Source organism: Desmodus rotundus, chromosome 6 (assembly GCF_022682495.2).
Source record: "Desmodus rotundus isolate HL8 chromosome 6, HLdesRot8A.1, whole genome shotgun sequence".
NCBI lineage: Eukaryota > Metazoa > Chordata > Mammalia > Chiroptera > Phyllostomidae > Desmodus > Desmodus rotundus.
Window position 1 is genome coordinate 5,816,191 of NC_071392.1, and position 27,395 is coordinate 5,843,585.

Consider the following 27,395-nt stretch of genomic DNA (forward strand, 5'->3'; position numbering starts at 1 on the left):
CACACAAAGGCCCTCAGGGGTTTCAGAGTTCAGAGTTTCAGAACTCAGCTCAGTGTTCCTGCCATAACTGTCCCCTACTACTCCAGGGGCCCGGAGAGGTAACAGCCAGCTCCTCAGCTCCTTAAAGTGGAGCCATACTTTAAGCCCACCCCATGTATCCCTGTTCAGGGACCAGTTGGGAGCCAGGAGGAGCATCCAGCCAGGGCTAGAAGAGGCAGAACAACGAGCAAAGGTGGTTGTTGGACAAATGGCTTCCCTGCCTTTGGGATATCCTTAGAGCATATTATATTCCATTATGTTTGCTGAAAACAAATAGGATCATTCACTTTAGTCACTCCAGAAAAACTGAGCAGCACGTTACCCAAAATACTTTTGGAAAAGGCCCTGGAATGACAGCTTCACAAAAAAGACTGGTTCAAGGTAGCTAAAGAAAAAAAATTGAAAATAACAGCAGCAGTGTGGAAAATAGCAAAACAGAAATGTCAGTTGAAACAAAAAAGAAATCCATTTAAGAGAATCATATGCCCAGCTAACATATAAAAAAGCCCCCTCCCCCCCCCCAACCCCGTATTTGTACTGCTTGCTGACATGGTTTCAAGGAAAGTTAGATCTGCAGCCCCACTAATCAAAAAATTCAGTTCGAGCCAACAACAGCTTTCTGGCTTCAAGCTTTTATTTCTGCAGTCATTTGGGGAGTTGGACACTGTCCCTAACTTATAGCTTCTGGTAACCAATAAGGGAAGTGAAAGCTGAAGTTGGGGCCCCAAGAAATTGAAACTCAGAGACGTGTTCCTTCAGAGCGAGAGCCACACCGCTCGCAGAAGCCACCTCGGCACACTATTTACCACCTGCTTTCTCCAATAAGGAGCAGCCTGTGGATTCTTCCCATGCTAGGGGAGAGCTTTGCACAGATCTGTAGGTCTATAAGTATTACAATGTGCTGTGAATTTTGATCTTCACATCTGTCCCCATTTCCTTACTAGAAAAGAAATCTTGCTTCAAAGAAATACCTTGTTACCCAAGAATTGAGCTGTCTTCTCAGGAAACATCAAGTCTGCGGTCTGGGAGTCGGAGATTCCTGAGGGCCCAGGGCTACCATGGTTCCTTGCCGCCCTTACAATCTGGCCTCCTTAATCCTCTGGGCCCCAGAAGACGGCACAGAACACGTCAGGGAACCGGGAGGGGAGGAGGGCTTCAGAGAGACAAGACTTGGCATTCAGCGACTCCAGTAACTTTGTCGCCTCTAAGCTTCCTACAGCCCCGTGTAGAACTGAGTGAAATGTAATGAAGGAGAGGGTATCACCCACTAAAGCGGTTTTTCACACTTCCATCTCACGTGGTTGGTGCAGGGTGTGTTTCACTGAGTGTCACAGGCAGGGTTTCTTCCTTTTCACACCCTTGTGACCATTTCTTGCGTTTATCCAAATGTTCATCTTGTTTTTCATTATCACCGTTTTTATCATAATAACTACCATGATTTCATTTCCTTCTCGTTTCTCAGTGTTTGTTTTTTTTGTTTGTTTGTTTTATTACAAAAATAAAGGCAACTACGTTAAAGAAACTGCAGAAAAATTAAACAATTTGTTCACTCTTTTAAATATTTCGGTTTATGTTCTAGTAGCGTTTTTCTATGCATCTACGTTAGTGAGATGGTTATAATCACCTCCCACCTCAATTTTCAGCCCATAATTTTCACTAGTAATATATTAAAGTACTTTGTCTTAAAGCTTCCCTACTTTTAAATGACTACATAACACCCCACCAAATGGACATCTTCAATGTTATTTAACCAAATTTTTGGCAATAAGGTGTTTCTAAGTTACCGTTGCTATAAATAACTCTATGATAAACATTTTTATAAATTAAGCATTTCACACATTTTGGATTATTTTCTGAAGATGGCACCTTAGAAAAGAATGTCCATATGACATGATACACTTGTGTATCCAGATTTACACAGCCAGGTTGGTGACAGACACAAAAGATTTATTGCAAGTGCGAATTCCATTCCTGCTTTCTGATTTAAGCTATTCCTATCAAGCAGCTTGTTTTTAGTACTTTATCCAAATGACTCCAATCATCCAGTAATCTTTACTCACTGATATTCTAGGCAGAATCTGAAATGAGCAAAACCAGGGGCTATAGGTAAAATACTACCCTCAAGGGACGTATTTCCCCTTTAAACCTATACCCTACTCTCGGTCCTCAGCAAACGAAGCCAACAATGAACAGAAACTCCTCCAGAAGTCCTATCGGTATTCTTCTGTTCAAACCATGTCTTCCCTCCACATCGGCATAGAGCTCTGGAAAAGTCACTGACCTCCTTCTTGGAGCCCAATATAATCTGCCAACACGTCAAGCTGCCACGGCCCACGGAACACCCGGAGAGGACCAGGAATGGAGAATGACTTTCAGGACGTCACGAAGAGAAAGATGGCATTTCATTTGAGAATTAGCCAACATCTGTGGTTGGAAGGCACCACGCCTCCAGGGTGAATGTCAAATATAAGCTTACTCAGAGCAATAAACCCCTACCCAAGTCAAAGCTGCTGAGATGTGAGCCAGGGAAGTTGGCCGAAGCCCACCCCACTCCAGCCTTCAGCCCCAGGGGCCTCTGGGTTTCCACTCAGTCATCAGCCCTAAGTGCATCTCTTCTACCTTATTTGTAGGTCACAACAGCTGCCCTGTCCTGAGTGCTTCCTTGGTTTCTGGGGCAATGGTGGAAGTGTTACAGACATTACTTACGGTCCTCCCAAGAAGTCTAGGATGGAGGTGTTTGTATCCCAAATACCAGGTGAAGAAACGGAGGCTCAGGAAAGGTAAGCCGCTTTCCCATGCTGGCTCAGCCAACCAGGGGCAGCACTGAAACCGAACGTTGAGTGCTGTCTCCCAGGGTTGCCACAGCGCAGAAGTCCCCCCCTCCAAGAAAGAGGGCGCCACTCCATCCCTGCGGCATCCCTGCTCTGCTCCGAGCTGGGGATTCTCCTGCACGAGCTGGTCCTTGCGTCTCCTCGGCATTTGTTCAAATCACTATGACCAGTTACTGGGGTGTTTAAAGGCAGTTAATGTGAATACTACTAGCAGGAGACTTGGAGAGGTCATTCCAATCAGCCCACTGTGTAATCTTTAAAGCCAATAGATATTTGAGAAGCAACTCATCAGATTGTAATATATTTTTTAAAAATTGCATTAAAATTCGATTACCAAAATTTAATTTGTCCATGAGGTAAAGTCCTGGGCCCTCTTCTTAATCCCTTTTCACTTTTTGAACTATAAATCCTTAACCCCCCTTTTCTGAGACTGGAAATCACACTGAGAGATTGTTAGGGTGGCTCCTGACCAGCTGCTCAACCCCAATAGATCAATGTCTAGCCATCGATGGGCGCCCGGGGCTGTTCTCTGTAAGTGCCCGCTGCCCTGTGCCCAGGGATACCTGGATGAGCAGCTGGGGCACAGCCCTCACCCAGGAGTGCCTAGCTTGGGTCATGCCATGCCTTTCCTGACTGCTTTTTGCCTGGTCCCTGGTTTACTTCCCAGTGCCTTCTGGGTCTTGGGGCCTCCCTGCACCCTATCCATCTTCCCTTGCTCTGGCACTCCTGCCTTCACTCCATGCCCTCACATTAATTTAGATGTGCCCTTCTGATCATTGCCCTCCCAGGACCAGCCAGCCCCTGCAATATTGGTTCCAGCCTGGCATTGATGTTCTCTAGGGCCTACTTCCTGTTTTTCCTGCCAGCCCATTTCTCGGGGCTGCTCCCTCTTCCCTTCATCCTTGCTTTACTTCTAATGCAGTCCCTGGAGGGTCCAAGCTGCGCCTTATGCTCTTATTCCCTCACCCCTTCCTTTCAAGTTCATGCCCTGCCCTGTCCCACAGCAGCCGAAGTAGTTTCCTGTAGAAATATCCAGACTAGCAGGAAGTGCCGCTGTTTCCCATCTACAGTATTTCGCTGTGTATAATGTGCATTTTTTTGCCCAGATTTCTGAGGGAAAAATAAGGATGCACATTATACATGGGTAGTACTAATTCCGTATCTATATAAATGTTTTTAATTCTTTTATTTATGCTTATGCATTAAAAGTATAACTCTATAGAAAGCAATAATGATATCTGTATGCAAAATAATACCCTGGAATATGATCATTGGTTTTGTTTCTAAATATAATTAAATAATTAATTGAATTAAAAAGTTAAAACAAAAGTTTCTTTTCCTGAAAGTTTGGGCCAAAAATGTGGGAGTGCATTATACACAGGAGCAGTACATCATACACGGCAAAATATAGTGATTCTCAGCCACTTGGGTTTTTATTGGCTACCCAGCTGCCTCTGAACTGCCCCTTTTACCTGTGCCAAGGCAAATGCTAAGATTACATAATTTAGTCCCTCTTCAGTGACTTGTGATTCTCAGATATGTGTGGCAGTGACTAAGGTTCAGTATACTTGAAGAGAGGAACTCAGTTTCTGGGAGCATCTGGTCCTCTACCCAGGGAGGTGAGGACCGGTTTGCCCATTATTGAACCCAGGGTGAGGTCTGTGTTAGTAGTTAAAATGGACAGAAGGAGGAACTAACCCCTAATGGTGGACGTAGGAAGAGGCACCAGGTATCCAGCACGAATCGGAAAACTTCTTGGCAGATTGCCACACAGCAAACCTCATCACTGAACCCGACAGTCAAATAAGAGGACCGATTCTAAGGTTTTACAGCTTAACAAAGACCTGGCTCTTGCAGTCATATTACTCCATCACTGAGCTCACCTAGACTCCCCCTTAGGCTTAGACAACAGAATGACCTTGTGAAAGTTCTGATTACCAAGCACACGAAGGCATTTTTTTCTAGTCTTCTGGTCGACCCTTCAGCTCTTTAAAGCTACCAAATACCAATACCAGTGGCCTCCCTTGATTCTGGCCAGAGAATTAAGCTCAGCCCTGAAGAGATTTAAAATAGAATACTCAAAAAGAACTTGGACCTTGAAGTTCCAAGACTGAGCAGAGGGAAAGGTATTTACTAGAGATTGCAAACTGATGCCATTGACTTGGCTTAAATATCTTCCCCCGGACGATGTTCTTTCATCTCAGACCACATGCTAGTATTGGTGTTGGTATTCTACATGTGTCTACTTACAGCCACAACCGCTGTATACAATGAGAGCAGAAATTCCTCACCTTTCCCATATTCTCTGAGTACAGTGGTGTAGTGGGGTGGAATGGTGGCCAGCCTCCAAAGAGGTATGTCCAATTCTTAATCCCAGAAACCTATGAATGTGTTGTTATGTGGAAAAAGAATCTTTGCAGGCACAATTAAATTAGGGATCTCCAGATGAGAGCATCGTGGGTTTTCCAAGTGGGCCCTAAATCCAATGACAACTGTCCTTTAAAAAGGCGCACACAGAGAAAGAAGGACAAAACCATGTGAAGACAGAGGCAGAGACTGGAGTCACTCAGCCACAAACCAAGGACTGCCTGGAGCCACCGAGAACCTGGAGGAGACAAGGGAATTTCCTCCCTTACAGCCTTCAGAGGGAGCAGGCCCCGCCGGAACCTCGATCTTGGACTTCCAGCCTCCAGAACCGGGAGACAATCCATTTCTGCCGTGTGAAGCCACCCCGTTCATGGTAACCTGTTGTGGATACAGGTGGCTATAATTCTGGTGTTTGAATAATCACCAGGAGAAGGCTTGGCCGAACCTCTGGGTCTGTAACGTCAGAACCAAGTAGATCTGTGAGGACGTTTTCAAATTCACATCGGCTACGCTCCATATCTCAGCCTTCGCAGATTAGGGGAGACAGTTAAGATGACCGAGGAGACGCCCCCATTTCAAATAGCAGAGTTTACTCATGGTGCCCCTGCTGCGGCCCCCACAGCACCAGGAAGGCAGCCATGGCTAGCCGGCTTTCGGGTGTCAGCTTCGCTCTAGAGAGAAGTGGCTTTTGACTCACGACCTGACACGTTATCTGCAGAAGCAGAGAAAGGTGACGTGAGGAGTGGACAGCAGTCTAGCTTCTACAGTACAGACAAAAGCAACCATAAACAGGCAAAAGTGATCACCATATTACCCTCTTCGTCTCTGATTCTTTCATGGACACCTGTCCGACCGCTTACCACAGGCCCACCCTCGAGCACCCTGAGTCCCTGAACCACCAGCAGGAACACTGGGGTCCTCTCCCTTCACCGTGTGCCTAGTAGGGTGAGCCCCGGGGATGTGGAGGTGAGCAAGTCCCTGAGTTCAAGGGACCAGAACTGAGAACTCAATCACTCCTTCTTCCTTGTGTCCCAAAGGCCAGCCTGTGCCCCAGTCTCTCAGTAATGCCGCTGCCCCTACTTTCTTTGGGGCTTCTCTCTGGGACAGGTTCTGTCTCCCTGGGACAGGTTCTGTCTCCCTGGGACCTGCCCTTTGGATTCTCAGATTTTACTGCTTAGCAAGTAAGAGACAGGGGATGAAGAACATGTATCTCAGGGGAGACTTGCAAAGCCTCTAGATCACAGTCCCCAACCTTTTTAGCACCAGGGACTGGTTTCATGGAAGACAATTTTTCCACGGACCAGGGTGGGGTGGGGGCATTGGCGGTTTCAGGAAGACTCAAGCGTGTTACATTTATTGTGCACTTTATTTCTATTAGTACTACATTGTAATATATAATGAAATAATTGTACAGCTCACCATAATGCATATCAGTGGGAGCCCTGAGCTAATTTCCCTGCAACTAGACGGTCCCCTCTGGGGGTGATGGGAGACAGTGATGCCTGAAGTGGGTCCCTTATGGCTGGTCTACTCCATAATCTCAGTTTGGTTGTGGTCACTGCAGAAAACCCTACAGATGAAGCTTCACTCACTGCCGCCACTCACCTCCTGCTGTGCGGCCCAGTTCCAGGCCAAGGCCCAACCGAGTTGGGGACCCCTGCTCTAGATACTTTCCTGTCCTGCAGGTGGCTCTTGGACCGAGGTTCCTTAGCTGTCAGGAAGTGAAGGCATTACCTGCCTGTTCAGGTTTCCGTCCCCTATTTTTAACATACACAGAGGTCTGAGGTTCCTAACCTCTGATACTCTGGCTGTGCTTAGTGAAACCCTGGGGCTGGTACCCAGGGGAAACAGGGTTTGGATTCACCTCTTCTATCTGGAGTTGAAAATTTGCCTCTCTGGAATACCTACCTGCTAGAACACACTCTGTGAAAGATCTGCTCACACCCTGTAAGAAGGATTTAGGGCTAAAGGGGGATCCAGGGAGAAGCTGTGGGATTTCAGAGGAATTACCTACTGTTTTGAGACTGACATCAATTTCCTGGTGGTGTTTGCAACGGGCTTAAATTGAGACCAGCGGCTTAAATGTGTCAACAGAGGGAGGATTTTATTTTTTAGGCCTGATTTTTAAAAGGAGGAATTAACTTAAAGGAATTAGCCTGTTAGGAAAATCGGAAGACACTGTGGAGATTCGGGGAGGTAGCCAGTCTTCTGCCTCAGTGGCGTGAGGCAGGTAACCCGCCTGCACCCCTTGACTTGCCCGTCCCAGCACTGACTCCCAGGCAGCTCCAAGCGAGTTCATCTGAGCTTCACAAGGGCTGTGGCCAGAAGATGCTCACCTGGGTTGTTTATCGGGACATGTCTAGCCCAGCGCCTCTCAAGGTCAGCCAGTACATTGATAGCATCAACACCCCCTTGGGCCCCGCCCAGATCGGTGGCACCAGAATCTCTGGGGTGAGGCTCAGCCATGTTTTAACAAGTTCTCCAAATGATGAGGGGCCATATGAACAGCTGAGAATTAGTGGTTTAGATAACCTTGAGCACATCACCTCTCTGTCCTTCTGTCCTTGGCGTATCTGTCTACAAAATGAAGAGCTCAGCTTGGGATATCTCAGCAGAGCCTTGAAGTGCTGTCACTGTTATGTTACCCCAAACCGTTTTAGTCTCTCCCCATGCATTTTTTCCCTCATGCTGATTTGTGGGTGTTGCAGGGTAGAAAGGAGAATTTTGAGAGCCAGGCCACATGGGGAGAGCCATGCCTATTCTCACCCTAAAGAATCTGGGGACCATTAGTTATAATGAACACGCTGAATATTTGACTGAGCAGGTATGGACTTCTGAGACTCAGAAAGAAACATACACCCTGTTATATATGTAAGGAAAGAGTCTGGAAATATAGTGCAGGCAGAACAAAAACACCTCCCCATTGCTTCCTCCTTCCGCCAAGAACTGCCAGTCACCACAGCGACAGCAAGCATCCCCAGCGCCCACGCTGTGGGTGTCATACACAACGCCCGACCGACTGAAGGAAGCCAGAGCCACCCGCTGGGGAAACACAAGTGAGGGAGAGGGGACATTTCAAGATTTTAAAAGATGTAATAAACAAATCAACAGAAATACTGTTTAGCTTTGCTTGGAACCCCACTCAAGAAACCAACTGAAAAAAATATTATGAGGCAATCATAATTTGAGCACTAAGTGGCTATTTGGTGATATTAAAGAATACTAAGAAAATAGTATTATAGTTATGTTTTTGAAGACTCCTTATCTTTGAAAGATACATATCAAAATATTTATGGATAAAATGATGCTACATCTGGAGTTTTATTCAAAACGATTCAATTCTGGAGGCTTGGAGGAGGTGGGATAAATCAAACCAGAGTGGCCGTGAGGCGAGTCGCTGTAGCTGGGTGTAGCTGGGTAATGGGGCCGGGGGGGCGGGGGGGGGGGAGGGTGCGTCTTGCTCCCCATCATGCTGTGTAGTTCAAGTTTTCCATAATGGCACTTCTCATTAGTAATATGAAAAGACTAAAGGCGGAACATATTCCCCCCCAAAAAAGACAAGCAATGGGGAAAGATATATTTCCACGTATGATTACATTCAGTGCTTCCAAAGGAAAGGTTGCCGGTGGAGCACCCTCCACCTCACCAAGCATGCTCGTCCCTCTGCTCAGGCTTTGGGGCACAGAATCCACACTGAGAAACCAAAGCTGAGAGAACGCTGAGTGCCACATGCTGGGCACACAACAAGCGTTCAAAGACTGTTCACGCAATAACAAATCTTCCACGTGGAAGACGAGGGGCCAAAACTGATGAGCAGCAGACACACTTGAGTCCCTGCAACCGCGCTGCAGCTCCTGCATCCACTGCCCACATCTCCCCAGCCCTGAAGTGCTTCCCGAGCCCACTGAGAACCCTGGTCTTCACCCTGCGATTGCCTGACCTGTACCCTTGGCAGGGAACACAGAGTCCAAGACTGCCCTTCAGAGATGCCTCTTTCATCGGTGCCTGGAGTGACTTACGTTCACAGGGGAAGGTGACCTTAATATCAATGGTTTTCAAATCAGTGAAAATTAAAATAACAATAAGATCTTTTTCATCTTTAAAACGAGGGACGTAAAATATTGCGACAGTCTTTGGTGCTGGCAAAGATGAGGGGACATTGTTCATCAGAGTTGAAATGGGGCCCACGGTTCCAGGTATCGATTGAGCAATAATGTACGGTTAGTTCACAGGTGGCAGCTGTGCTCTCTGAGGCAGTAACTCCTCCTCTAGGAATCACTAAGAGCAACACCAGCTATGTGTACAAAATATACACACTAGAGGCACCGGGACTTGCTCACAGTAAGTTAGTTACGCTGCGTCCACATGACCTACTACGCCGCTAAAATAATGCTTTGGAAGAAATAGTAAATAAAGTAGAAAATCCCTGTGATAAAGGAGACTGTTTGTACACTACGATCTCTACCATAAATACGCATAAATGTAGTTAGTGAAAGTGACTACCTCAAACTTCTAAGATGGGTTGCTTCGGGCGGTCGGATCCTGATTTTCTTTCTTTCTGTATACTTTTTCCATGCTTTCCAAATCCTCTGCTGTTTTCATAGTCATAAAAATATTTTTAAACTCTTAGTCCTTCTAATGTTTTCTTCCGCCATGCACCAGGCCCTGTGTTGGTCGGCTGCCTGACCACAACAACTTCAGTGACAAAACAATAGCCTCAGATACACCCAGACTGGTGCTACGGGTTGTGCCTACACACAGTTCCCCTTGGCTCAGCTCAAACTACAGTCTCTAACACCTCCGTGTCCAGGCCATTTGGGGGATAAAGGAGACACTACATACGTATAAATCTTCAGGAGCCTTTAAGGTCACCAGCTCCTTCGCAGGTGACATGTTGGATGAGACGCCGTGCCTGAACGTGCACCGCCATCTGTGACGTGCTGCAGAAGTGGCAGCCAGTAGTAATTATCACGTTTGTCACCCGATGCTCTAAGCAGGCGTTTGGGCTCTGACATCTCGTTGCTGCTCTAGCACCATGAGGCCAATGGTTATGCGAGGAAAGGACCCTGCCCGCAGGGGCTCAGTACCCTCAGTAAGTCTCCCTGTCCCCCGTCACCAGTTTCCTGAAGTGGCCTACCTGCCTTGTCCCAGGAGGCCAGGGACCCTGCCTGCAAGCGCTGCCTTTCTCTCAGACATCCCATCATTGCTCCCTCCCCGGGTCCTGTTCCAGGTTCAGTTTTCCCTCCTCCCTGCAAGCAGCCCCTCCCTTGTTACTACACCCTCAGCGCCCGCATTCAACCCGGGAGGAAGCAATGTGCCTCCCTAGTACAAAAGCACAGTCAGGAGAACACCAGCGCTCTGCCTCACTGGGACACAGGCTGCACGGGGCCAGCTGTTTTGCCAAGTGCTTCATCGGGAGGCAGTCTGAAAAGCATACTGACAGAATCGGAGGTTAGACTCAGAGCTCGGTTCCACGACTAACTTAGTTCTTTACCTGGGGGCCACCATCTCCCTGGTCTTGCTTCTATGTGGTTACTTACAAACTGATCTCCTTAAGTCTTCTGGGCAGCTGGGGCACTCTAAATGAGCTAATTGCCAGATCCAAACATCGTAGAGGTCATATATTATCTAAGAGGTCATCGTACTTCAAAGTGCTTTTCAATTTAGGAAATTCATTTTGCATCCAGACACTTCCAGCACCATATGCAGAATTCAGACTCTCATTCTGCAAGGCAGTCTCTGGTATTGTCAGACAAAAATCATTGATGGAAAGTTCTTTATTATGTTGAACAGAAATCTGCCTCCCTGTAACAACCCCACCGTAGTTATAGTTCTGGTCTTACGAGCTTAGCAATGTGAGTGTTTTTCCTAAGTAATGTTTCTTCATCAGCTGAATACTCATATCTGCTCTCTTTCCTCTCAACGTCTGTATCCTGCCATCTTTTCTTGTAACTACGATTTCCAGCAGAACATAAGAGCTTTGGCTCCTATAGGAGTCCTGCCTTTATCGTTTACTAGCTGGGCCGCCTTGGGCAAGTTATTTAACTAATGCCTCCCTACTTCCTTCTCCTCCTCTGTAATGGGATGATTATGATGTTACACCTTTCATAATATTGTTGTGCTGAGTATTTTACTTACAGGCAGATAATCTACATAAAACATGTCCTGGGTCTTGACAGAGATTACACTTCATAAATGTTCATTATTGGTGGGGTGATAGAGGTGGTACAACATCCACCCTGGCTGGTGTGGCTCAGGGGATTGAGTATCGGCCTAGAAATCAAAGGGTCACCAATTCGATTCCCAGTCAGGGCACGTGCCTGGCTTGTGGGCCAGGTCCCCAGTGTGGGGCACACAAGAGGCAACCACACATTGATGTTGCTCTCCCTCTCCCTCTCTCTCTCTCCCCTCCTTACCCCTCTCTAAAAATAAGTAAATAATATGAGTTTCCTCATCTGGCCAGACCCTGGACACTCTTGTTTGCCAATGTGCTTCTTAAACTATAATGCTGTGTCTAAAGTCTTTAAGCACGTTATAATCAGGAAAACCCAAACACAATGGACACTTATCACGTGACCTAGATACCAGCTATTTGAACTTGAGCCAATTATTTGATCTCTCTAAGCCTATAGTTTCCTCATCTATACAATGGGATAATAAGATTACCTGCTCTGCCAGGCTGTTGTAAAAATGTTCATATAATACTACAGGAAGGCACTAACCACGTGCAAGTCTGGGCTCTAAGCCTGACACTTTGGAGCAGTTAGGAGCATCCGTGGAGCAGTAAACACTCAATATCATTGTACAGGGAGAAGGTCAGGGAGGTTTAGGGTGTGGCTGTCTGTCTCAGGGTGATATCCCCACCCCACCCCCCATCGCTGGGCACAGAGGCTGAGGTTACCCCCCCGCCCCGAGAAACCCCACACAGATCTGACCGCATCTCCGCCTGGTTCCACTACCAACCCCTTTAACAGGAAGAAAGTAAAGAAAGAGGAAAAGAAGGTTGGGGGAAGCAGAGAAGAAAAAGGGGAAGAGGAAGAGGCCATGGCAGTGACCAAGAAGTAGCCATGTAGACACCAGGTGTCTGGTCACTTTCCGAAAGAGGGGACAGGAGGAGAGTCACCAATCTGAGAAGGGGCTTTTCTTATTTTTCTTCATCCACGCCCAGTCTCTCTGCAAGGGTTGATGGTCAATCATGACTCATGTGAAAAAAAAAAAAAAAGCCCTACAAAATTCACACTGTCACTTGCTTATAAGGAAGCAATGGCATGAAGAACAAAGGCATGAACTTTGGTAGGAAACACACTTTCCACTTTTACAGGTGCACTCTCACGGCACCGTCCACCCTCCAACCTGTCCTCTGGAATACCAGCGTTAGAGTTAGCACAGTCCCTGCAAAGCGTAGCCTCTAATTTCTCTAACATTCTTCTCATTGACTCTTTTTGCCCTTATCTGTGAGTTCTTCAGCACTGCCAGATAAGTTAAAGGCACCATAGAGGGAGAAAGGATATTTTCAGAGCTCTGGGGGACTGAGAAAGTCCCCTCCCCTGGGACAGCTAATCCCAAGCCTTCTTCTGGGGTCTGGATGAGCAGTTTTACAGAGCCCTGCTGTTCAGAGACACTGACAGGCTGGAGGCTCGAGGCCCAAGGCCCTCTGCACTCTGAAGTTTGGAAGTTTACTGATTCCAAACCAGTGATGCTTCATCTTTTGACAGACTCGGACCATTTTCCCCCTTGTCTGCATCCTCTAGACTCCCTGGCCACAGAGTTTAGGGGGAGCTGCCCCCAGTAAGAGAGGTGTCCCCGTGCCAATCTGAAAGTGAAACTGAATGCAGCTGTCACTTTCCCTGTGTCAACAGCTTGCAGACACACGGTCCTGCGGGAGAGTCTCAGCCTTCCTCTGCACCACCCTCCTGGGAGCTGAAGAGGCTGTAGTCTTCAGGGCTGGCTTCCTGACGTTCCTGTACTTCCTGATTTCCAAAGGAGGAAAGGAAAAGCGGCAGCTGCCCTCAGTGGCCCTTCTAGCGGTGCTGAGCCTCTGATCTCCTGCGCTAAACAAACCCTCCCCATTTGGAACACCTGAGTGGTTTCAGGTGTCTTCAAGATTCTACGGTTGATGCATCTATGCCAGCTGTATAGTCAAATCTCCTGGGAAGCTTTTGAAAAACGACAATGCAGGGCTCCCACTTCAGGGCAAGGGCCCAGGATTTCATATTTCATAATGCTCTCCATGTATTTCCAATGGGCACTTAAGGACGAAAGTCACTGCCTCGATCTCAAACTGAATTCTCAACCTCAGGTTTTGAATTGGTCAGATCCTCACCCCACAGTCATTTCAGATCAGGTTTCCTGAGTCAGAGAATTCGCTCCGTCCCTTCCCTCAGTGTGCTCCCAACGCATCAGCACAAGCAGTTTTCAAAATGGCCCAGGGTTTCTGGGGACCCGGCAGAAGCAATGTGCCAATGCAAATGTAATTATCTAAAGAAATAAAAGAGTATATTCAAAGTAAGTGACTCAGGCCTAGCCGGTGTGACTCGGTTGGGTGTCATCCCTCAAAGTGAAAGGTTGCGGGTTCAATCCCGGTCAGGGCACACACCCAGGTTGTGGGTACGATTTCTGGTCGGGGCGCATGTGAGAAGGCAACCAATCAATATTTCTCTCTCTCATCAATGATCGCTCTGTCTCTCTTTCTCTCAAAGCAGTGAAAAATGTCCTCAGGTGAGTATAAAAAAAAAAAAGAAACTGGAAATCATAAAAGTGACATGGAAGTTAAATTTGTTCCACAATGCACGACAGAGGGAGCAAAGTAAAGACAATTTTCTGAGAGTTGATGGCTGAGGGTTTTCCAGCATTGATGAAAAATTCCAATCATCAGATTAGGTAAGGTCCAAACATTTTAAGCAGGATAAAGAGAAAGAAATCCACACCTAGACCCAGCACAGTGAAACTGCCGAAAGCTAAAGAAAAAAGGGATGTTGATGCTAAAGGCATCTCATTAGAGAAGACACATCACTGAAAAAGAAATGTTTTTATACGGACAGGTGGCCCCTGAAAGTGGCAGTGGAGGCCATAATACAGTAGGGTGTTATCTTTAAAACAACGAGTAAAAAACAACCACCATCCTACAAAGTGTATGTGGCCTAATTATCTTTTGGGAGTTACAGACCTTTTAAAGACCTTGTGCACAAACAAAAACTGAAAGGAGTTATACCAATTATTCCTTGCTAAAAGAGCATGTCGAAGAAATATTTAAAGAAAAAGGAGTGTTCTACAAGAAGGAATGTCTAAGTAACAAAGAAAAAAGTGTTCATCAATGATACTGTAAATATATGGGTAAATCTAAACAGATCTTGTATGAAACAATATAACACTAATATCTAATTTATTTGGCTAAAGTACAGGACAATACTCACGTACTGGGCAACAACAGCGTATAACTAGGTAGGGGTTCCCTGTCAATGTGTTCTAGGGTCTGTGTCTTATTGGGGAAGAGAGTAAGATACTGCTTAACTTCAGAGTTCTTAAATAAATATGAAAGTTCACATTTCTTTGAAAGCACTAAAAGAATAAAAAAGTAAAATAAAATAAAATAACATAAAATAAAATAAAATAAAATGTATATATCCCAAAGTAGGAGGGGGGGAAGGAAATGAAGGGGAAAAAACAAGTCCAATTCATTCAAAAGAAAAGGAAGAAATGGAAGAATGGCGGGAGGGAGGGAGGAAGGAATTGATATGTTCTTACCATCACTATTACAATACAGGCCTTATGTGAGTAAAATAAATGCTGTAATAGAAATAGGTAGAGTCCACTGTGAGGAAAAAGGAAGTGGCACCTAGTTCTTCCCAGAAAGGTTGGGGGAAGGAGGAGCCGCAGGGAAGAAAGGAAATCGACCTTGGGCCACTGTGTGCTGAGCAACTGCCCACCCCTGCCCCTAAGGCAGGGGATTCCTTTGCGTCCTGTGCCTGTAATCTTTATGGACAGCTCTCCGCTGCATGCATTGTGACCTCCAGGTTAAAAGTAACCTGGGCTCAGAGGAGGCTGAGCAGGACAGTGGATCCAATTCTGTCAAATCAGAAACGTCACTCAGTGAAAACTGAGCACTAAGGAGTCGGGTGTACAGCTCATAGGTGAAATGCAGGATACATAGTTAAGATTTGAAATCCAGATAAACAACGAATAGCTTTTTAATATGCCTAAGTATCCCTTTAATATTTGGGACATACTTATACTAAAAACATTATTCATTATTTATCTGAAATTCACATTTCATTGGGAGCCCTGTACCTTTGCTTTCTGTCTGGCAACCCTAGGTGCGGGGGGTTCATAAAACAGTGGCGGGGTTCAGCTGAGACACGACAGTGCTCATCAAAAGTCTCCCCGCCACACCTCCCACAACCACCCCTCCAAACATTTTCTGAATTGTTACTTGGTTATATTCATTATACTATCGTGCCCCACAGCAGTTTATAATCCCGGGCTGGAGAAGGAAGGGGCTCAGGGTAGAGGCTCATCCATGCTCTCTGTTGCATTCACAGTGCTGGGAGGCCTGTTTTCACGCTTGAAACAGCAAGTGAATCGGGAGAGACTGCCCTTATGTGTTCGAATGGAGCTCCTCGGGGTAGGTTCACTGGAGCAGCGTCCCACCGCAAAGCCACGGTTCTGTGCCGCACGGCGTCCACGTCTGCTTGCAGTACGCGCTGAGGGGACAGATCCCGGCCAGACTGGAAGGATGCAGCGCCCAGACTGGGTTAGCCGGAGTTTCCCTGGGGCGGGTGGGTCTTAAACTAAGCTTTGAGGGGGCCGGGGTGGGGTGGGGGGACGAAGAACGTAGGTTGGACTCTCCTCAGAGAGAGAATATTGCCTGGTGGGCTCTGCCCACAGAAATATGTAGAAGCTGGGTATACAGAATAAATGAATGTTTTCCTTTGCAAGAAACCTACCCTTGGGTGACATTCAACTTTATAAATAAACTCCTACGACACACATGTACCAGTTACCCATACATACATGCCTATGTTTTTTCCTGCACATCTGGAAAATGGGAGATTCTAACAGAAAGTGCCTTTTGACCAGGAGCAGGGGTGCAGTGCGTGGTCAGCGAGGCTCAGAGTCTAACATCACCCTGTCTCTCCACCCTCGAGTCCCCAGCAGAGACAGTCTGACACGGGGTGGGTGGCAGGCAATCTCTGCTTTCGGCTGAACGAGGCTGCACGGGCAATGCCCTTCCAGGGCTGGGGAACTCAACGGCTTCCATGTTCACCCCAAGCCCAGTTTCTCAAAACTCAAACTGTAACAAAATACACTTTGCAGCTAAGTTGATTCTCATCACATCCTCTTTCCTGATGAGTCAGAAGGCAAGCGGACCTGGCTCCTCACCCCACCGTATGCAGATAACATCTTTGTGGGACCAGCGGACGACTAAAGCCCAGCATGACGTTGGCTGCAGTAAGTGCTCGACAAACGCTCCGTCTCTCCATTTAGATTAAGGCCACTTTCCCCTGCTCTCTGTTTCATCCCAGAAGTGAGGATGGGGAAAAGGCACAGCTCAGGGGTGGTCCCTTGGACAAAGTGGGACGAAACAAGGCCTCTGTGTCATCTTGCCTAAGCTCAGATGAGAACAAGGCCCCTGGGCCACCGAGGAAATACTGAACAGCCCTCTTCTTGGTTCAGATGGATTGCCATTTCCTTACTGAAACATAACATTCTATCTGCTTCCGACAGTGTCCGGTACAGGTACTGCCCCTCCTTCCTCAGGCCCCCTTCTAAATCTCCCCTCCGAAGCCCACACGGCTGTCAGAGACTGCTTCACACCATCTTACTGAGGTGGCCCATGGCCCCCCACGCTGGGGGCTCTCCCTGCCTACAGCGAGAGATGAGCCCGAGGTGTACAGCGACAGGTGTCCCTGTGGCCTCTGGCTCAAAGTCACTGCCAGCTGGGACGGCGGGGTGGGAATGGTTTCGGTTTGCTTTATTTGTGGGTATTATAAAAACCAAAAGCATGCGACAGTGGGAGGCGGGAGGAAGGGCACCAATTGCTGAATACTACTGTGTCCCGGGCATGCTTCATAGCTTATTTCTTCGATCTTCGCAATTCTCAGCACTAGAAGCTGAGGCTTGTTGGAGCTGACGGAGGTCTAGGGCACGACAGATGTGTTTGTCACTTAGAAGTATCCAGCAGCTGAGAGACTTGCCATTTTTCTTACACAGAAAGTCTAGCTAATAAAGAATCAAACCCCCGCCTTCCCCTGAGACAGCGTCTCTGCTGCGTGTTGCACGGTGCTGGGTCCAGGGACGAGGGTGTGCCCATCATCTCTCCGACCGTCTTCGGTACTGCTTTCCTACCCCTGCGCACCCCTGCTACTAGCACATGAAACACAGGTTGGGAATATGGCCCGAGAAACACCAGCCACCTAACCACACGCCCTCCAAGCCACCCAGGGAGATGGGTCCAAACCACTGATGCCCAGAGCCCCACCTCGGACCCCTGGGCCAGAGTCCACGGGGAGACCTTGATATGGGTGCGCTCAGCAAGGAGCTCAAGTGAGTCAGACACAGACCCACCGTGACAGCCACTGCCTGAATGTTGCTGAGGGTCAGACGCCCCGGCGTTCCTCCTGATTCCAGCCACACATGGTCTCAGCTAACAGACAGCCTCTGACCTCCCTGCAGCACTCAGAGCCCACGTCACTCACGCCACTCGAGCCTGAGCGCTGAGGCTGCCAGGGAGCACTCAGCAAGACAGGCCTCACTCTCCTGACCCGCAAGAGGATCCAGGTGACCTGAAGCCTCGATCTCACCATTTGCATATAAAGGAAAAATGGTCCCAAACCTAATCCGGTTCCCATGTTCTTCTGTGAAGCAACTGGCATTCTTGATAAAAGGCTTTAATTTTTTTTTCTAATCAGTCTTAACAGTGATGTTCTAGAAAACTAGCTACCTATCCCATCATTCAGTGAATGAGTTTTAACATTGTTTTTCCTTTTCAGCAATCTAATAAAGATTTTCTAGCCACTCTTTCTGTAATATCTCCCCAAAGAGCAAATGATGACTCAAGAGCTTTGCATTTGTTTTGTATAAACCATGTCTTTCCGACTACATTATTACCTCCTGGAGAGCAGAGGTCATACACATCTTTGAATAGTTTTTTCTCTCTCTGTATATATAAAGTGAAATAGGTATAATGATCTTTACTATTTACAATGAAGAGAAACTGAAATGTTTTATGCCAAATTTGCTTCATAGGAAGAGATCAAAAGTAGGTCAATTAACAATTTTGCTCTCGGTACAGATGTTTGTAGGATAGATTGTACATAAACTGTATATGGAGTGGAGGGGGGAGAGGGAGGGAGGCAAGAGAGAGAGAATAAGAATCAATGAATATGGCAACCATTTCACATTCAAATGCCAGCTAAAGCTTCTCTAAGTTGGTCCCTTGCAGAGAATAAAGCCTGTGCTAGGCCTGGTCACAGCCCTGCAGAGATTGCAACCCAGGGAGAAGATAAGACGGCACTAAAATATTAATCTCCGGCCACGTGTAGTGACCTGCATGAGTGCCAGAGTACCAGTCATGAAGTAGCAAGATTACATGTAATTGTTCTCTGCAGCCAGTTCCTCCTAAAATCCACGTAAGTTCCTAAGTGACAGAGCACTAGGAGCATCTTTTGTTCTGAGGGACTCTGGGTGAGCTCCTGGATAGCTCCTGGCTGGGGCTGGTCACCAGAAAAACCAAGCCATGGTTAGAAGCTTGGCATTTTCAGCCCTGCCCCCACCCCCCGCCATTCTCCAGAGAGGGAAGAGGGGACGGCAGTGGAGTAACAGAACCTGCCTACGTGACAGAGCCTCTCTATAAAATGACAAGGTAGGGTGTTCAAAGAGCCCCAGGGTGGCAAACACATCTACACTGGTAGGCTGCTGCACCCCCACTCCACGGGGACCATTTCCTGCACTGATGACCCTCCGAGACCCTGCCCTAGCAACTCTTGATCGGTGTGGTCATCTGGATGCTACATCGCACCCTTTAATAAACTGTAAGTATAAGTAAGCGTTTCCCCGAGTTCTGTGCGCCAGTCTTGCAAATTAACCAAACTGCAGGAGAGAGTCAATTTGTAGAAAGATGGGACAGAAGTTGTGGGTAACCTGAGGAAAAGTTACTTGCTAGTGTGTAGTCCCATAGGACTGAGTCCTTAACCTGCGAGATCTGGCACTGTCTGCAGGTAAGTAGCATCAGAACGGAGTTACATTGTAGGACACCCCGCTGACGTGGGGGCGGGGGGACCCTCCACACACTGGGCGACCAGAGGGCCCGGAGTGAAGAGGTCTCTGAGAGGACACAGAGACACTCCCCAGCGGGGAAGACTGGGTGGTTTTCTGACACACCAGGTGACGCAGAGTGAGGAGAAGGGTCCCATCTGTCGGTGTCAGTGCAGACCAAAGACCTCACGGTCATTGTGTTGGGCCTGACGACCAGGCATCCCACGGAGAAACACGAGGCAGTGGCATTCTAGGCACGGGTCACAAGAGTCCAGAGAAGATAACGCGTGGTGCGCAGTTAGGGGAAGAGGAGATGCCCTAATACAACCACGGAGGGAAAGCAGGTTGCCGAACAGTGCGGGACACTCACGAAAGGTGTACATCAGGTGTTCTCGGCCTAGACCCCAACATCTGCAAACCACAGGAAGCTGGCTACCGGAACAGACAGGCCATTTACTTTTTGTGACTCTGAGAACAGAAGCAAGAACTTGCCTTTACACAAAAGAGCAGATAGTACAGTTCCGTGTACATGAAGGACCTAAAACAGTCACAAGTCAAAAAGAAAGTAGACAGTGGTGACCAGGGGCTGGGGGCAGGGGGGTGACTCTTTCAGGGGTGCCACGTCAGTGTGGGGTGACGCAAGATTTCTGGAGATGGCGGTGGGTGATGGCTGTTCAAGGTTTTTTGAACCTTTAAAAATAGTTGAAAAGGTAAATTTTATGTTGTGTACACTTCACCCAAATTCTAGGAAAAAGACACAGGAAAAGAATTTGCCGTTACAGGTTACAGCATGGCCTCCTTTGGTCAGGAGCGGAGAATCAGGGTGGGCCTGTCAGTGGACCACTGGTGCCCGTCTGAGGGTTGAAGATGCTTCAGAGCTTGGACCACATTTCTGTCCGGTGGGCCTTGCTCCTCCAGACCGTGATAACGAGGACTGATTTGGGGCCTCCTCTACCAGAGGTTCGGCACAGGAAGGGAAAAGCCTGAGTCTGTGGACATGGACAGGAGGAGAGAAGATGTCTGCTCAAGAATGGTGAGTGGGCTCCGCAGCGTGGCCTCAAACCAGGGCTACTCCAACCAAGTCTAGTTAATATCAACCCTCATACATAGTAGCAATATTTTTTTTAATAAAGCAGGACCCATGCCCCTAGCAGGGGATCTTTGAGCGCTTTGTGTCCCTCCACAGCCCTGTAACAGTATACGTTGTCATCAAGCCTTCAACGGAGTCTACAGGCCAGCAAAGGACAGCCCCATGGGCCACCCACTTGTTTTTGTCAATGACATTTTTATCTGCTCACAGCGACTCCTCCTCATTTACATGCTGTGGCTGCTTGCATACTGCAGCTGAGGAGCAGAGTGGTCGCGACAGAGTGCGTGGCCCGTAAAACCTAAAATATTCATAAGGTCCAAAGGTGAGTCCCAAGAAAGTCTGTCACAAATTCAAATTAGTTGTGTTTGAGAGGGAACCGGAGGGGCCCTGTCCACCGATTGGAGTAAAGCCACCAGAGTCATGTGCAAAGGTGACCTGCAGCTGCTTCTCAGGGCAGCGGTCTCAGTGACAGGTGCCTGCTGTCTTGGATTTGCCGAATGCCACAACCACGCCCAGGGAGTGTCGGAAATCCTTTGGGAGGGGACTGAGTTTCCTGTCAGCGCCCAAAGAAGCAGCCATGAACATAACTGGATTACGTATTGGGGGTTCCATTTGTGCAGGTTTTGGTCTTTGGAGTGCATCTGGGACTAACCTCAACCCCTAAGGTGGTCCAGGGACATGACCTCAGCGCTGCCTCTGAAGAGTTGAACCAGTGGGGTTAGGGAACAGGGACACTACACTCTGTGAGAGCACCCCAACGTGAACAGCGTGTTGCTCCTTCCCTGACAGCTTTGGAGGTGGGGGGGTGTGCTGGGAGGAGGAGAGGGAGGCCCTCTTTTGAATAAGGATGTTTTAGGCAGATAGATAGGTAGATAGATAGATAGATAGATAGATGATAGATAATAGATATAGATATATGATAGCTTTGTAAGGTTTTGATGAATGCATCTTACATTTTTTTAATCCTACAATTTAAATTTCCCTAGAGATGTGAAGAAACCATAAAGTAGCTATTGCAGACTGGCTGTGTCTTTCAGAAAAGGAAATTACCCCTAGAGAGAGAAGAGATGTGTGCCTGGACCACAAGTCATTCCCTACCCCACGCAGCTGTGAGGAAAGGCCCGTGAATGGTGCTCATTTACGAACACCATCAGCTGGCCAGGCAGTGGAGGTCAGGATGAAATTCTGTATCAGGGAGCAGAGCGGTGCCCTGAATTCTATGAGATCTGACTTTTGCAATGTCCAGGAAAGCCTCCCGTTTACGCTTCAGGCCCCAGCTGCTGCAGCCTCCGCCCTGGTCTCAGAGCAGTAAGTGCTCAGAGGTACGCGCTCCCGGTCACCCCAGCCCAGGGATCAGGTTACTGGAAAGGCTTCTCTCTCCCATGTGAATTAAATTATTTCACTCTTTTCAAAAAAATGACTTAATCTCCAGGAACTGCAATCTTTAGTTGACCAAGTATTTTGAAATTACAGTTATGTCCACAGTTGAAAAGAGAAGCAATCTTTGGACTTAGCAACTACTGTTTTAGAGCCTCCGGGGCTCCCAGCCTTCAGTGTCTGATGCACACAATCTCACAGTTAGTTGGTGGCTTTGTCTTTTCATTCATTCATTCATTCATTCATTCCAAAGATGTTGGCTACTTAGCGTGTGACAAACGCTGTTTCAAAACAAAGAGATGAGAAAAGGCATCATTACTGCCCTTCAGAAAATCACATTTTTAGGAAAGAGACTCTGCTTAAATTAAGATCATTATGATTGTAATGAGTAATACCATTGCCATCAAAAACATGATGTAACAATAAGGATATTTAATAAATATTTTGACACAACTCATAGACTTGAAGACCCTCTGCAAAGTAATATCTTAGAAACGTTCGACCAGTTACAGAATTTTTCTCAAGTTTATTACTTTGCAGGGTTTCACTGATTTTCATGTACTCCGATATTCTCTAAAATATTTTTACGTGGTTTTTAGTCACGTGCTAACACCCTTTCCACAGCAGCTTACACATAGCAGACATCCAATAAGCATTTTAGAGCTCACTGAAATTTAGATTTGGAAAGCATCTTTACAAATCAGCTGGTCCTATGGTCCTTAACCTTAGTTGGGTTTTGGACCACTTTGAAAATCTGACAAAATCTGTGGACACTTTTTTCCCATTAGAAAAACATATTTACATACATAGATTTTTTATATACAATAAAGGGGATTGGTGAATTACCCTAAATACCACCCATGAACCCTTTGGGGTTCACGTACTCTCTCATCTACATCTTCCACTCTATCGTTGTTGAAAATCATTGCCTCAGACAGGGGGTGGGAAATGATGGCCCCGAGGCCAAATCTGGCTCATCTCCTTCAGTCTGTGAGCTAAGAACGGCTATTACCTTTTTTAAATGGTAATGTAAGTACCGGCATGTTGTGTTCAGTTTTGCGTCTTGGCCTACAATCCCTAAACTATTTGTTATCTACTCCTTTAGAAACAATTTCTGAACCTCTGGCCTAGAACAGTTAGAAACTATTGTCCAAAACCCTCAGTCAACCACTAGAAAACCGAGGGCTAGAATTCATACCACCTCCTTCCCCATCCATTGGGCTCATTACTCCTAATCGATCAATTAAAATACGGACGGGGTGATAAAGAAGAAAACATGGAGTTGTGAATCTGAGGTACTAATAAATAAGTTCTGGGATAAATAGTTGTGCAGTTGTGCAGGGAGTTGGAATTCAGAGAACAAAGGGACCCACCCAAAACTGTATTACAAATTTGTGACAGAAGTGAGACGAAACTCTCGGATGCATGTTGCGGATTCCTGACTTGTGTTTTTTTCAACTTCGCCTTGTGCTCCATTCCACTTATTTGAAATGCAGTATTTCTTATAAAAAGTAAATAATGGTAGAGAAGGAACTTAAGGTAAACTTATTTGAACAGATGTTCCAATAGCAGTTCTTCACTGTTTATTATGTGATTTCAAAGTTATTTACAGGTTCCTCCTGTCATGTAGCACTGTAACAATGGAAAGAAAAGAATTACAATAACCATTGTTATATGTTATTTTCAGTATATTTCTTTCAGAAATTTCAAAGCCCCTGATTGCTATTGGTTGTTTTCTTCTGTTGATAAGGGCTGCCAGAATGGTTTCAAACTGTATATGACAAAATTGCAGTAATAGCATTTAAAGATTTTCATAATGGGAAAAAATAAACCACTTAAAAGATACACATTTGAACAATACGTAAATGCAACACCAGATCCCCTAGAGACTGCTATAAACTTGTCAGCCAGAGTCCTTTCTTTTTTGACAGATTCTCAAACCATTTTGTCCCTATTTAATCACGAATAAAGATTGCTAGTCACCTTCACGGGCGGGTGCACTGCACAGGAAGAGCTGAACGATGCCGTCTGCACAGGAGGCGTGTGGTCAGAGTAAGTAAGGGTGTTGTTGACGGCAGCCAGTCCAGAGATTCTGAGTGAGAACTACACTGGCCAGTTCGCTGTGCTCTCTTTATGCATAACTTTCACTCCTGTGACCCAGCCCCAGGCCTTCTGCACTTACCTGGAAAAACCAGATACCTCAGGTGGAAGTGCAGCTGATGGGCCACCTGCCTGGCTTGCAGACAGGATTCGTGTCTAGTAGCAAGGCTGCTTGGGCGCATCCATGGTCCGTGCACACTCACGAGGGTGGCCCCGTACACTGGTGAAGCCGAGGAAGCTACTGTTATAAGTTCCGCAGAGCGCCAACAGCAACCACAAAACCTCAAGACCATTTCGAGCACACAAGCATTGAAACCAACTCTTAAAGACAACTGGCCCAAGTTGCAAAATTACAGGAAGACCAACTGTCAAGAAGCAGTTATTACAGCTTTCTGACTCCTGGGAGAGTCCAGCTTTTCAAATTTCATTCCAATGCAATCGTGTAGGGAATAGGGGTGGGGTGGGGAGTCAGCGACATTACCAAACACGGAGGGGGGATTGACTGTGCATTGTGTTCCGGGTAGAGGAATCCCAGGTGGGGCAAGAAAGTAGGTGTACCGTTGTTTATGTAGAAAATAATCCCATAACTAGCAATCGTAAGAGAATACACTGTTTCATGTCCTCACCAGTGCAAACTTAGTTCTTCCCCGCCTGGAGGTACAACAGTTCCTTTCGGAACACGCCGAGTTGTTCTGTACTCTGTCAGGGACTGCGGTCTGCTACTCTGTCACTGCTGCGCAACATTGCGACACTGTGGTCAGTCACTTAATTAGAGTAAGGGAGAGGCTATCACAACCAGAGTGCGTTCCAGTATCACAGTGGGGGGGTGTATTTGTCTACCACCTCACTATTTACACCCGGAACATTCTCTCCAAAAGAAGTTACACGCGCAGGTGTAATACAACGCCACAAGTACGGAGAGAAAACTTAGTTCCTCAAGCTGCAGTGGTGGGCCTACCCTTCTATGCAACACACTACAGTAATGTTTTTTAAATACCATGATTACCTTATACATCACATAACAACACTGTACAGAAATCCTAACTTACGAACTATCGACATTTCCATATATTCCAATTTTAAACTCTTATTTGACATTTTTTCATTTAAACAAAATCATGGCAGCCTCAAACCAGGACCATTCCTGAATTCTCTCTACTTGAAAAGAGCTAATTAGAATTACAATTTTGGTAATTTCTGATTTCTGGTCTCCTTTACAATGCTTGAACACTAATATTCTCACCAAGAGCTTGCCGTTCTTGTTTCTCATCCCAAACAGGGTGTGATAATTGCACCTGACTTTGTGTTTTTAGGTGTAAGTAAGGGACAGATCCTACATCTGGAAAGTCTTCAGTTTCAGCAGATGGACAATAGGTGTGATATAGGAGTAAAAATGTTACGTGCTCCAAAGCAACTCATACTGGAGAAATTTCACATCTTAGTAGTGGTAAAGAAAACTGCTACAGACAAACCCACCCCCTGAGAACAGCCAATTTTTTTTAAGTTGGACAGAATATAAAACCTATTGATATGAAGTCTTTGGAAAATTGGCCAGGCAGCAAGAACCTGAAGAAACAGAACCCCCAGGTGAAAGAATGGACGAAAGCGGAATCTGATTTTCAGCTCAGCTTTTTACTCAAGGTACTGCTGATTTTTTAAGTGGCTGCTGAAGAAAAGTATTATATTGCAAAATGACCACCACCATAAGTCTAGTTAATATCAACCCTCACACATAGTTACAATATATTTTTTAATAATGAAGACTTTTAAGATTTACTCTTTCAGCCACTTTCAAACACGCAATACAGGATGATTCAATTTAGTCACCCCATCTCCTTTACACGGGCTTTCCCAAGTCTGATGGCTGCTATAGGGTTTCTATACTTTTTAAAAATCTTGGTTCTCTCCTCTCTTCCCCCTGAAGAGTTTCTGAGTTCCTCTCCTCCAGGCCACCTCTTCTCTCTTCTATCTGACCCACCCTATTACCAATACTTTCCGATGCATTCTTTACCGCATTCATTGAGTCCTTCAGCTCGTGCTTGGGTTCTTTTTTCCAACTCCATTCTGCTTGCTAAAGTACTCCTTTTGTTCGTGCATTGTGTTCTTCATTCCTTTGAACTGCCTTTCCGAGTTTTCTTGTCTCTTGTTTGAACTTCTTCCAAACAGCTCTTTTGAATTTTTGTTTTTACCAGATTGCAATGCCCCATGTCCTTAAGCTCAGTTGCTGGAGAATTGTCATTTTCTTTTTTCCATGCTGTGTTACTGTGACTTTTCACCGTGTTTGACAAGACGTGCTTTGCTGAACACCTTCGTTGCCTAAGGCTTTGTTTACTGGATTCTAGCCTTCTGACAACCAGAACCCTTCCCTTTGCTTCCAGAAGGTGGCGCTGTGGCACAGGATTCCCGTTTCTCTTCCCTGGCGGGCAGACACAAAGCTCCACCTTTTCACTTTCCACCTCTTCTGCCAGATAGGTCCTCACTGCCACTGAGGACTGCCACCGCCACAGTCCCAGCACGTTTCAGTGTCGGCTCTGGGGAGCAGAGCTGTCTGTGGCCTCATCTCCATCCTGTTCTGAACGTTTGCCACTTGCTGTGTTCTCCCGCCAGGGGGACTTGACCCCCACAAATGCTCCCTCCCCTGTGGGTGCCCCGTTTTGTGTCCTACGGATTACCTCCTCCCTGAGGGCAGCCGGTGGGGGTGGGGCAGGTCCCGGCTCCCTGGGATCCACAGCCTCCTCGGAGGTCCCACACACCCACCTGGGATGCACAAGTGGGTGCGGTGAGACTCCCCGGAGTCCTGGGCAGAGGCCCTTTGGCTGGGTTTTGGATGTTTGGTTAGTTACACGTCAAAGAGGAGAGGGAAAAAAAGCTACTCCTGCTGTCGTGATGTGACGTCACTCTCCTCAAAGCTCTCCTTTGAACAGGCGTAGCCCCAGGGGAACGAATTTTTCTCGGACTGCCCAGGATGTTCCCGTTTGAGCTCCGGAGGCCCACGTCCCAGGACAGGCCTCAGCACCCAGCAGGCAGGAATGACAGACTGAAGGTCCTGGTTCTGAACCTGTCCAGGTGACTAAACACCTTGCAGGGGTCTCCCAAACAAGCCCCCATGGTCTAAGAACAGCTCCCCGTGGAAACCCGGCAATCCCCAATTCCACGCTCCTTAGAAAACGACATTTCCCTGTATTAAATACCCCAGCTCTGAAAATACAAACCCAACCGTTATATCTCAGGCCGGGTCAGTGTTCATACTGATGGTGATGGCGGGGAAGGGATGGCTGCTCACCAGCTGCAAGGAGACTTGTGGGAAATCCTACCTGGGACGTCCCTGCTCCCATCAA

At 46.9% G+C, this 27,395-nt stretch overlaps 1 protein-coding gene across 2 annotated transcripts in view; it reads right to left on the bottom strand.

Moving 5' to 3' along the window:
• The window catches only part of GPR141 (G protein-coupled receptor 141), a 32,008-nt gene extending 7,734 nt beyond the window's left edge, over positions 1-24,274 (bottom strand). Inside the window, exon 1 of one of the 2 annotated variants that reach the window (XM_045197285.2) lies at positions 24,140-24,274. The gene's annotated coding sequence lies outside the window, so the exon portion shown is untranslated. Of the gene's footprint in view, positions 1-1,010; positions 1,498-24,139 lie in introns of those variants that run through there. The other variant, XM_045197284.2, reaches the window with a different exon arrangement.
• Between the last annotated feature and the right edge of the window lie 3,121 nt (positions 24,275-27,395).